General features: G+C 53.0%; 1 protein-coding gene across 1 annotated transcript in view; it reads right to left on the reverse strand.

The window, feature by feature from the left end:
- CDC42SE1 (CDC42 small effector 1) overlaps window positions 1-2,767 on the reverse strand; it is a 50,351-nt gene extending 47,584 nt beyond the window's left edge. The window contains exon 1 of the mRNA XM_054010559.1: window positions 2,584-2,767. The gene's annotated coding sequence lies outside the window, so the exon portion shown is untranslated. The remainder of the gene's footprint in view (window positions 1-2,583) is intronic.
- Between the last annotated feature and the right edge of the window lie 7,935 nt (window positions 2,768-10,702).

Genomic DNA, 10,702 nt, shown 5'->3' on the forward strand with positions numbered 1-10,702 from the left:
GTGGGTCTGAAAAACCAGGCTAGAGATGGCAAGATTTCAAACCCGCGTCCGCCCCCAGCTGAGAATACTGTGAGAACGAGCCTTTTGCGCAGCGTTTCTCCTGCTGGCCCCCGGGGAACAGCAGAGGCAGCACGAGATGTCTGGTATTTAATCAAGATCCTTTCTTGCTACTGTGTGGAACAATGGGTGCCCAGCACGCCACACGGGGTAGCAAAATTAAACCCTGCTACTGAAAAATGCAACACAGTTTAATTTCCCTGTTAAGTCCTTGGGAGGCCGTGAGAGCCGCAAACATGCCCAAAGGCAGTGAGTCACTGTGTTTATTCTGCAGGGCTGACCAGAGGAGTTTCTTCATAGAGCCACAATTCTAAAATCAGACGGTGACCACCTAATCCCACCTCCTGCACAGCACAGGCCAGAGAACCTCCACGAAATCATTCCTGTTTCACCTACAGCATCTCTTTCAGAAGAGGCGGCTTGAAGAGGTTTAGGTTGGATATTAGGAAACACTATTTCACTAGGAGGCTGGTGAAGCACTGGAATGGGTTACCCAGGAAGGTGGTGGAATCTCCATCCTTAGAGGTTTTTAAGGTCCGGCTTGACAAAGCCCTGGCTGGGATGATTTAGCTGGGGTTGGTCCTGCTTTGAGCAGGGGGTTGGACTAGATGACCTCCTGAGGTCTCTTCCAACCCTGATATTCTAGGATTTCAAAATCGCCAGTGATGATGGAGAACCCACCACGACCCTTGAGGAATTGTTCCCACGCTCTAAAGTGTCTCATTCAAACACACACCAAAAAAAAAAAATCCATCAACCCATCCTTCATCACATGAGAGACTGCTTAAGAAAAGCAAAGGCCTTACAGTGAATCCACCCTAAGGGAGTTTCCCCTGCAAAGGACAGAGGCTGGACAGGTCTGACTCTCCAAGCCACAGGCTACATTCTGTCCTCGTCGCCAGCGGCGCATCTCCACCAAACGAGGCCAGAATCTGACACAGGTTCTGCTGAGACGGGGCTGGGGCGGAAGGTAGGTTTCCCCCAGGGGGGGCTTTGAGGATGTGCAGACCATGTTTTGCTGACAGGGAAAGGCTCTGGGGACCCAACCTTGCTTCCACGGACAGCACGCCTGGGCCTGCCTGTTCCTACGGCCCTTTGGAAGGCAAGGGAACCATCCGGTTCTCAGCTCAGAGACACAGACACACACAAAATGACTTCTCTTGCAGCCCTCGTCTGGCCGCTTTGCTGTTGAGAAATCCTACAGCAGCAGGCAGCACGTCCCAGGCGTGGGATCCTGCCAGGGCCGGAGTGCCCCACTGTCCTGGACTCTGGGGGGGGGTTCTGCATGAAGCAATTGTGTAGATACAATCAGAGCTCTAATGCTGTCTTAGTGGGTCTCCGGTTTCTTACTCACCACTGAATCAGCAGGGATCACGGGGGCGGGAAGGTTCCCCAGAAGGCTTGTCAGCAGCCTAAATTTTAAGGGGCCAACGCTGGTTTTATTCCTCTGCATTAGAACTGACCTTTGAAGACCCTTATTGACATTTCGGCCACCACCACAGAGGTCCTGGGCTTGAGCCTGACCTCACGCCAAGGTCACAGCATTGGGGTGGGTCACACTATTGGGGGGAACAAACCGCTCCGGCGCCACAGTCCCATAACTGGGGCAATTGCTGCATAACCAGCCAAGACCCAAACGCACACAAAGGAGAAAGGAAAAGGTGCAGTCCTCGTCCCTGACCCGCTTGGATCAAAATCACCAGTTTCACCATCAGGAACATGCCGCCCAGAGCCAGGGGGTGACCCTGCAAACCCCTCACTGGCTCCAGGGCGGCCGGAGTAAAGGCTGGCTCCATGAGAAAGGGTTCCCACTTCCATCAGCAAAGGAGACACACCACAGCACCAGCCCTCTCCCCTGCCAGCCATTCCTTCACAGGTTTGCAAGTTACAGCCTGCAATGCTTTGCTCCTAGTCACCCTGCCCATTAGTCACCGTGAGAGGAGACAGAGCGATTTGAACTCCCTGCTTCTCCGGCTTGAATTCAAACACATGTCTGAAAAGAGCGAGACTTCCGGCTCCATCCCACCCCGCGCCCCTTTTCTGTTGGGAGCTTTGAATATTTCAAGCCCTGGAAAAGCATTTCACCTACCTGCTTAAAAACAACCCCCCCCCCCCCCCCAGCTGTTACAGGAAAGGAGGGGGGGGACTTTCCCACAAGTCCCAGTTCAAATCTGAATCAATGGGACGCATTCAAGCCAGGCTCTGGAATGTTTTAAGAGCTCCTGAAGGTGCAATCGGGTTTCACTTCAGAGAAAGTAACAGGCGGGGGGGAATTGCCGGTGAACTGAGCGAAGAGCCATGTTGCTTTCAAACACACGCTCTTTCCCCACCCATGGGGAAAGGGATCAAGCCAGGCGGGTGCCTTAGCTAAGGCGAAGAAGCCCCTTGTCCGAGCCACTAACCGCCCCGCACCCCTTGTGCCTGGGTGCCGGGTCTCCCACGCACAGACACAGGGTGAAATGAACCAGGGTGAAATTAACCAGACTGAAGAGTCTATTGTTTCTTTAAATCAAGTCATCTCCTTACCTTCCCCTTCTCGCAGCCCGATCCCAGCGGGGCTTTCTCCGGGGCTTTCTCCCCCGGCCGGCTCTCTGTGCCCGAAAAGGAGGAGGAAACTTTCCTTGGGAACTTCAACCCCTGCCCGAGGTGTGGTTCTGTTAGAGCGGAGCGAGGAAATGGTCGGGTTGCAACACTGTTGATGAAAGAGACGCTCTCCGGAGGCACAGCACCGACCCTGGCCACCGGCGGGCATTGCACAAGGCAGGAAAAGATGTCAGAGCAACCCTGCCGCTTTTCCCTTCGTGCCGGCCAGATTAACTCTCAGCTGCTTGGGCTCCGGGCCAGATGAGAGGAACCAGTTTATTAGGGCCAGAGAATTGTTGGCTTTTGGGGTTTTTTTTTTAAGGCTGATTTTAGGTGCCTGGGTCAAAGTAAAAGGCTCCCCCCACCACCTCAATTAGCCTCATTTCCTTGAAGTGAATTGACGCCAGCCGAGCCATTGGCCAGTCAGTTGCCCAGAATAAAAGGCCATGGTTTGAAAATGAAGCTGAGATGTATTTCCCAGGAGAAGTGGTTGGCAGCAGCTGCAGGGGTGTCATGGGGACATCCCCAAGTAGAGGTGGGGAAAGGGGACTTGGGTTTAGGGTACAGGGTGCCGGTACAAATGACTCTACAAGGTGCAAGACAAAATCAGGCCCAGAAAAATCACAACCATATTTCTGTCCATATTAAACCATATTTATTTTTACACCCATTTTGCCCAGAACACTATCCCTGAGTGTTCTTAGCCAAGTAACTGCCTCAGTTTCCCCCACTGGGCTAGTGAGACAAGCCCTGTGAACACTTATGCAGGTGCTTAATTAATGGTCTACTCGTCTGAGAGAAGGTAAGTGTGCATGTCATTGTTGGTAAGCGCAGGCCTTAATACAGTTCGGTTCTGAGGATAAATTCTTTAACGTGCCTGAAGTGCTTGGCGATCGTCAGTGATGCCTGGCCTGGAGGAGTCGAGAGGGAACGAGACCTGGGGCATGTCTACACAATAGCTGCAAGGCTTCAAGCACGCCTCTCCGTCCGGGTCGATAGACACACGCTCACTCTGCTCGCGTTGGCACGCTATACATCACGGTGTAGGTGTTGTGGCTCGGGAGGTGGCACAGGCTAGCCACCTGGGCATGGACACGGGGTCGGTCGGGCATGTGCTCTGGTGGCGAGCTGTGCTCAATGGCCACTTGGCTGTTTTAGCACACTAGCTTGAGCAGAACCAGCATGTCCGTCTACCCAGCCTGGGAGGCATGAGTCCCTGCTGCAGTGTAGACGTACCCCGTGTCATGCCACTTGCATTCGGCACGTGGCTGAACCTTTCTGGGCCTTGGTTTTCCCATCTGCAAAATGGGTGTAAAAATAAATATGGTTTAATATGGACAGAAATATGGTTGTGATTTTTCTGGGCCTGATTTTGGCTTGCACCTTGTAGAGTCATTCGTACCGGTGCAAAATGGGCATAAAGCACTATTCTTCTTATCGCACTGGAGTAAATCAGCATCATCCCCAGCAGATCTCAAAGCACTTTGTACAGGTCATCGGTATCATTATCCTCCTTTTACAGATGAGAAAACTGAGGCACAGAGCGGGGATGTAGTTAAGAGACAGGATAGCGCCTCTGGAGATCTGAGTTCAGTTCCTGGCTGAGAATAACTTGCCTCTGATTCCAAACGTGGGCTTGCTAGGACGGAGTTTGCGTGGTCACTGTCCATCTTGTACCTGTGTAGGGTGACCAGATGTCCCAATTTTATAGGGACAGTCCCGATTTTTGGGTCTTTTTCTTATATAGGCTCCTATTACCCCCCACCCCCCTGTCCCGATTTTTCACACTTGCTGTCTAGTCACCCTATACCTGTGCTGTGGAGATCTCTGGGGCTGTCTATCGGTGCTTGAAGTGATTTTCATCCTATCCAGGGTTTACAGTTCAAGGCTCTCGGCACCCCCACTATACAAATTATTCCAGCACCCTGGGGGGTCAGTCCCATTCTGTTCCTTCCTGAAATGGTGCTAGCTTGCCCACAAGAGAGGAATCAGGGAATGGCAGGAGAGGAAACACGGGAATTGCGGCGTTTGACCCCCAGGATTCCAGACCCTTTTGCTTTGTGTCCCACAATGCACGGCGAGGGATGTCCCAGAAGGCACAGAGCCCAGCGGTGAAGCAAAGACTGGGAACGCTGCATGCTTACCCTACACAAAGTCCCTGCTGTGTAGGTGCCCTGGCCGGCTAGATCCTCAATGATACTGAGGTGCCTCCCTCCCATCGGCTGTGCCCTCCCCGTGAGTGTCAGTCTTCCGGGGAGGGCACAGCCGATGTCTTGTAGGACAAGAACCCCCCTAAGGGGGCGTCGAGGGAGAACCGACCCAATTGTTTCAAAGGGACCCTGTCCAAGCACTCTGTGGAATTTAAAAAAATACCGGGCCAGATCCCCAACTGGTGTAATGTAACATCTCTCCACTCCATTGCAAAGGAACTACAATGATTTCCCCCAGCTGAAGATCTGGCCCATTGTTTTTCATTCACTGCGCTTTTAATAACAACCCAGTTGGGGCTTCCTCCCGGTGCATGCACCGAGATTTATTATTGTAGGGTTGCTTCAGACACATTGTTAAACTGAAAAATAAACTCCAGGACACAGCAGGTCTGAATTCCTGTTGTGGCTGCCAGCCTCCACAATCCGCAGCTTTACCCAGTAGAGAGAGGGGGGCGTCTGGACCAGATTGTGAGACGCTGAGGCCAGAATTTTCAGACGTGACAACCGACTTTTGCAGTGCAATTCGTGGGGCTCCAAATCACTGCGGGCCGGCTCAACTCGCGCAGCAGCAAAGAATTGTTTTGCATCGTGTGAGTAAAACATCATTTGTTTTGTCACTATCCCTGTGGCAATGATGGGGCAGGGGAATTGGAGTCTGGCTTTTTGCAAGGCACAGCCGGTCTCACACATCCCTCATGTCGAGAGATGGCTCTCGGGTTAGCTCCAAACCCAGATCATCAAGTCAACGGGAATGAGGTGCCTAAACACCTTTGAGGATGTGGGCCAAAGTGCCTTATGGCCCACGCAAACGGCCTCACTTTTACAGCTGAAAATGATTCGCGTCACCAATGCCTGGTCCTGAGACCGACAGGTCCAGCTCTGCAAAGCTACCTAGGTTCCTCCCTTCCATTGATTTCAGTTGACGTTAGGAGCTGTAAATCTGAGGATCAGGGCAGAGGGCTTGTGTCATAGGTTCAGGCGCGTTGGGCCCAGCCTCATCTGTGATTGACCAGGCAGCTGGGATGGATCAAGTGAGTACACAAGCCAGCAAGCGGCTCTATTGAGGAGGAGAGCGACAGAAAGCAAGGTGGGTGAGGGGAGGGGAAAGGTCGGTGGGCGCCCGCAGCCTGTTTTGTGAGTGTCGCGTTTGAAGATGCCAGAGATGCCCTGATGGAAGGTGACAGTTCTTGCGCTGGGAGAACAGGCTGGTAGCTCTGCCGCGTTGTGATTCTATAATTATACTGCTCTTGTTCAGTTCCCCCTGGAGACGAGCCCGGCTTTACCCCAGGGGAAGGAATGCCAGGGCAGTTCAGGTTTCCTGCATGAATAATGTCGAGGCTCTGTCTCCCACACGGCATCCCCCCCCATTTGGGCCTTGGCAGCTTGGTCGGGATGTTGCCAAGCAGAATGTATCATCGCCTCTTTGGACAGCTGCAGACCTTGGGCACCCGCTGTCCCTGGGCGTGAGAAACCCAGGCTTGTTCCCGGAATGGAACTTTGTGGCAATGCAACTGTTACACCAGGAACAGTCCGGAGCCTTTCAGAGCCCCCGGGTTGCGCTCAGAATGTGTTAACAGCCCGGGGGCTGGCACGGCTCCTCCGGCCGCATGGGAACTGTGGGCTATCGCTCCGCCCATGTGTAAGGATGGTGGTAAGTGGGCCGATAGGACATCACTGGTTAGGCCTCAGAGCAATCTCCCATCCCGGAAGCTCAGCTTCCACTCCTCGTTAATTTCATTAATTTTTCAATGGCAAAATGCTTTTTGGGAATGAATTATAGAGCGGCCTTGGGCTCAGCTTATGTAACGCGCTGCAAACATTCTTTCTTGGCCTCTTCCCACTCTCCCTCTCACCTGCCCCCATGGATTTCGTTTCTCAAGGTGGGTTAAAGGCACAGACTCGACCGGCTGCAGCCCTCCTACGGGAGAAGCCGTGCAGGAGATTCAGGAGCGGGGGGTGGGGGGTGGGAAGGAGAGGACTGCCAAGTAGCGCCCCATAGATCTGTGGGGGCCGAATCCCTTTGTTGTGCCAGGCTGTCGCTCCAGAGAGAATGAACCATGGAGTCTCCCTCATCTTCATCCTCTGCAGTAAGTGACACCGCCCCCTGCACAGAAATCAGAGCTAGGATAGCCTAGAACAGGTGCTCCTGGGCAGTGCTTCCTACGGCCTCGCCTTCGCGCTGCACCCAGCCTCACGGTCAGTGTCTCCAGGGATGGCTCTTCATAGAATCCTAGAAGATCAGGGTTGGAAGGGACCTCAGGAGGTATCTAGTCCAACCACCTGCTCAAAGCAGGACCAATTCCCAACTAAATCATCCCAGCCAGGGCTTTGTCAAGCCTGACCTTAAAAACCTCTAAGGAAGGAGATTCCACCACCTCCCTCGGTAACCCATTCCAGTGCTTCACCACCCTCCTAGTGAAATAGTGTTTCCTAATATCCAACCTAGACCTCCCCCACTGCAACTTGAACCCATTACTCCTTGTTCTGTCATCTGCTATCACTGAGAACAGCCGAGCTCCATCCTCTTTGGAACCCACCTTTAGGTAGCTGAAGGCTGCTATCAAATCCCCCCCTCCCTCTTCTCTTCTGCAGACTAAATAACCCCAGTTCCCTCAGCCTCTCCTCATAAGTTATGTGCCCCAGCCCCCCAATCATTTTTGTTGCCCTCCACTGGACTCTCTCCAATTTCTCCACATCCTTTCTGTAGTGGGGGGCCCAAAACTGGACGCAATATTCCAGATGTGGCCTCACCAATGGCGAATAGAGGGGAATAATCACTTCCCTCGATCTGCTGGCAATGCTCCTACTAACGCAGTCCAATATGCCTTGAGAAACTCTTCCACAGTCTAATGGGCTGGGAATGAAACAGAGGGAAGTGCCCCTAGCGGCACTGGATCCAACTATCCAGCTCTCTGCTCACCACGCCCTCCGTCAGGGCTGGCTGGGAAACGGCATTGGGGTTTGTTCCTGGGGGAAAAAAAATTCAACAGAAAAGTTTTCATTTTGGGGGAGGGGGGAATCCAAAGATTTTTGGGGGTTGTTGAAACACTGAAAACCCCCCAACTCAAAAACTGTCAGGTAAAAGGAGGTGGGCTTTTAATGAGATCCTGCAACATTTCATCCAAAACAGACGTGTCCGGTGGAAATTTCTGTTTCGATGGGAAAGTGATTTTTCGTTAAAAATTTATCAGTTGAAAAGTGTTTTTCCATCAATTCTCCCTCCCCCGCCCTCCTTCTCCCTCCCCCGCCCTGCCCAGGAGCGTTTGTCCTGTAACAAATTATCCCCTGACCACACCTTGGCCTTTTAAAATATACATATATATTTCCATCTATTCACTACTGGCCTTAGGAAAATAAAAATCTTTCAAGTGTCTCAGGTTTCCCGCAGTGCTCAGGAGAATAGGAAGTTCTCACTGTCCCCAAAAGAAAGTCCAACTCCAAAGATTTGTATGGAAAAGAGCCTCCTGATTTCCCCACTAGGTCATTCTGGTTTTACACTGATGTAATTCCACAGATTTCAATTAGGGCTGCCAACTTTCTAATTGCTGAAAGCCTTGTCCCACCCCCGCCCTGCCTCTTCCCCGAGGCCCCACACCCTGCTCACTCTCCATCTTCTGCAGCTCACTCCCCCCTCTCCCAGGACTCCCCTCCTACCTGCAGAGCAAGCTGGGAGGAGCTGACACAGAGCCTGCCCACCTGCCCAATTGGGGCACAACAGGGTGGAGGGGGGCCAGGGCACAGCGGTACACGGCGGGGCTCGGTCCCCGTAGCGAGGGGCCGGGGCAAACGGAGCACAGTGGGGCAGAAGTGGGGGGGGGGGGGGGCAGACAGGATTCCCTCCCCCTGGGTAGCAGCACCTACCTCTTGCAAGCCAGCCAATGCTCTGTCAAGTTTCAGCAGCTGAGCAGAGAGCAGCTCCTCCATGTGGCTCCAGAAGACGCTGCTGCTCTTTCCGCCCTCCAGTGGCGGTCGAAAACTGGACACTTGGCAACCCTAATGTCAACGGAGTCCTGCTGGGGTCAAAATGGAGAAACTGGGGCTATGTCTAGACTGCAATCTAAGCTGTGACTGCTGCTGAGATAGGCATCCCAGAGCTAGCTTCACCCGCAGTGGCGTGGCTAAATAGAGCCGTGTAGACGCAGTGCTGGTGAGATGGTAACGCAGCACCCCTGGCCTGCTTGCATTGACCATGCTGAGACGCACTCCGCCACATTTGCACTGCCATTTTTAGCCATGCTCGTGTGGGGACGTGTACCCGAGCTGCAATCACCCCTCAGGTTGTGGTGTAGACACAGCTGGAATGGGGAATCCAACCCAGCATTTCTTTATCTTAGCTTCACCTTGGGCACTTTCCATCCCAATCCACACCACGGCCAGGTCAGCTGGAACTGGGACAAAGATCATGGCACAGGAATAGAAAAGTTATGATGGGAGCACTTAGCGGTTCTACTCAAGACTAGTCAGGCCGGGTGCTGCACTGACACGGAGTGAGAGACAGTCCCTGCCCCAAAGAGCTTCCAGTCTAAATAGTCAAAGAGTGGGAGGGGAAACTGAGGCACAGAGTGGGGAAGTGACTGACCCAGGGTCACCCAGCAGGTCTATGGTAGAGTTGGGAAGAGACCCAAGGTCTCCTGAGTCTATGTTCAGTGTCCTAGCTATCACACTGCGTTGCCTCTCTCTAAGTTGAATTCAGATTCCTCATCGGGGAGTCCATGTGGCCCAGGAAGGAGGGGAAGGGTTACAGCTCCCTGATCTTCGGAGTCAGCCCCAATGAACAGATGGGCTGCATTAGCTTATGCCCCAGGCACAGGGGCCCAGCTCCTCAGAGGTATTTAGATGCCTGAGCCTCACCACCTGCCCTGCGTCTCCTCTGCCCTGCGCCTGGCACAGTCCTCGATACCAGTGCCAAGTGACCCCGAAGCAAGGAGGCAGTGCGGCCTAGGGGACTGCGATTCTGTTCTTGGCTCTGCCACTGCTCAGCAGGGAGCTTTGGGTAAATGACGTAAGTGACCCCCGTGCCTCAGTTTCCCCATCTGTAAAATGGGGGTAATGATACTGCCCTCCCGTGTGAAGCACTTTGAGACCGACGGATGAACAGCGCTATAGGAGAACTCGGGGTTATTGTCACCCGGTGTGAGTGCACAAGGCACGGAACCACACCAAGTCCCCGCCCTGCATATATGCTGTCTGGGATCAGCAACTACCTTCGTGAGTAGCCGCACGTTTACCAGGCACTTTAAGCGTGCGGGCTGCAGCGGAAGGGCTCTCAGTGGGAATAGAAGCCTCTTCTGCTTGCCAGCCACATGGGGAAATAATTCACTGCTTGGGGCCGGGCTTTGCCGGGAGTGGGCAGAGGGCGTCATGCGACGATGGGTAACATTTTCAAAAGCCCGTAAGGCAAGAGCCTCTATCCCATTTTCAGCTGCCACAGAGGCACTCAGGAGCCTACGGCAGTACTTAGACCCCGATTTTTAAAGGGACTTAAGCCTTGCTGCACTCAGCATTCCAATGCCAAACTGATTTAGGAGCCTAGATGCCTTTTTGATTCTGGACCTTTTGCAAATGAAATTACCCGTCTTATCTACACCAGAGAGCTGTCCCCCGTCAGCGATCCCGGTGTAGTTAAAGCAGAACCACCGCCTAGTGTGGCTGTGGTCACATCAGTATACAGGTGTTTCATAGTGGTACAGCCGTTCCCATGCAGGAAGGAGAATAAGGTATAGCTGTATACAGCACCTTTAAACCAGTATAACAGTGCCCACACCAGGGGTTGTACTGGTCTTACTAAATATCAGTTAAAAAAAAAAAATCACACCCTGGGGGTGTGTCTGACCTGGAGCTGGAAGGTGGAA

Source organism: Malaclemys terrapin, chromosome 21 (assembly GCF_027887155.1).
Source record: "Malaclemys terrapin pileata isolate rMalTer1 chromosome 21, rMalTer1.hap1, whole genome shotgun sequence".
Classification (NCBI taxonomy): domain Eukaryota; kingdom Metazoa; phylum Chordata; order Testudines; family Emydidae; genus Malaclemys; species Malaclemys terrapin.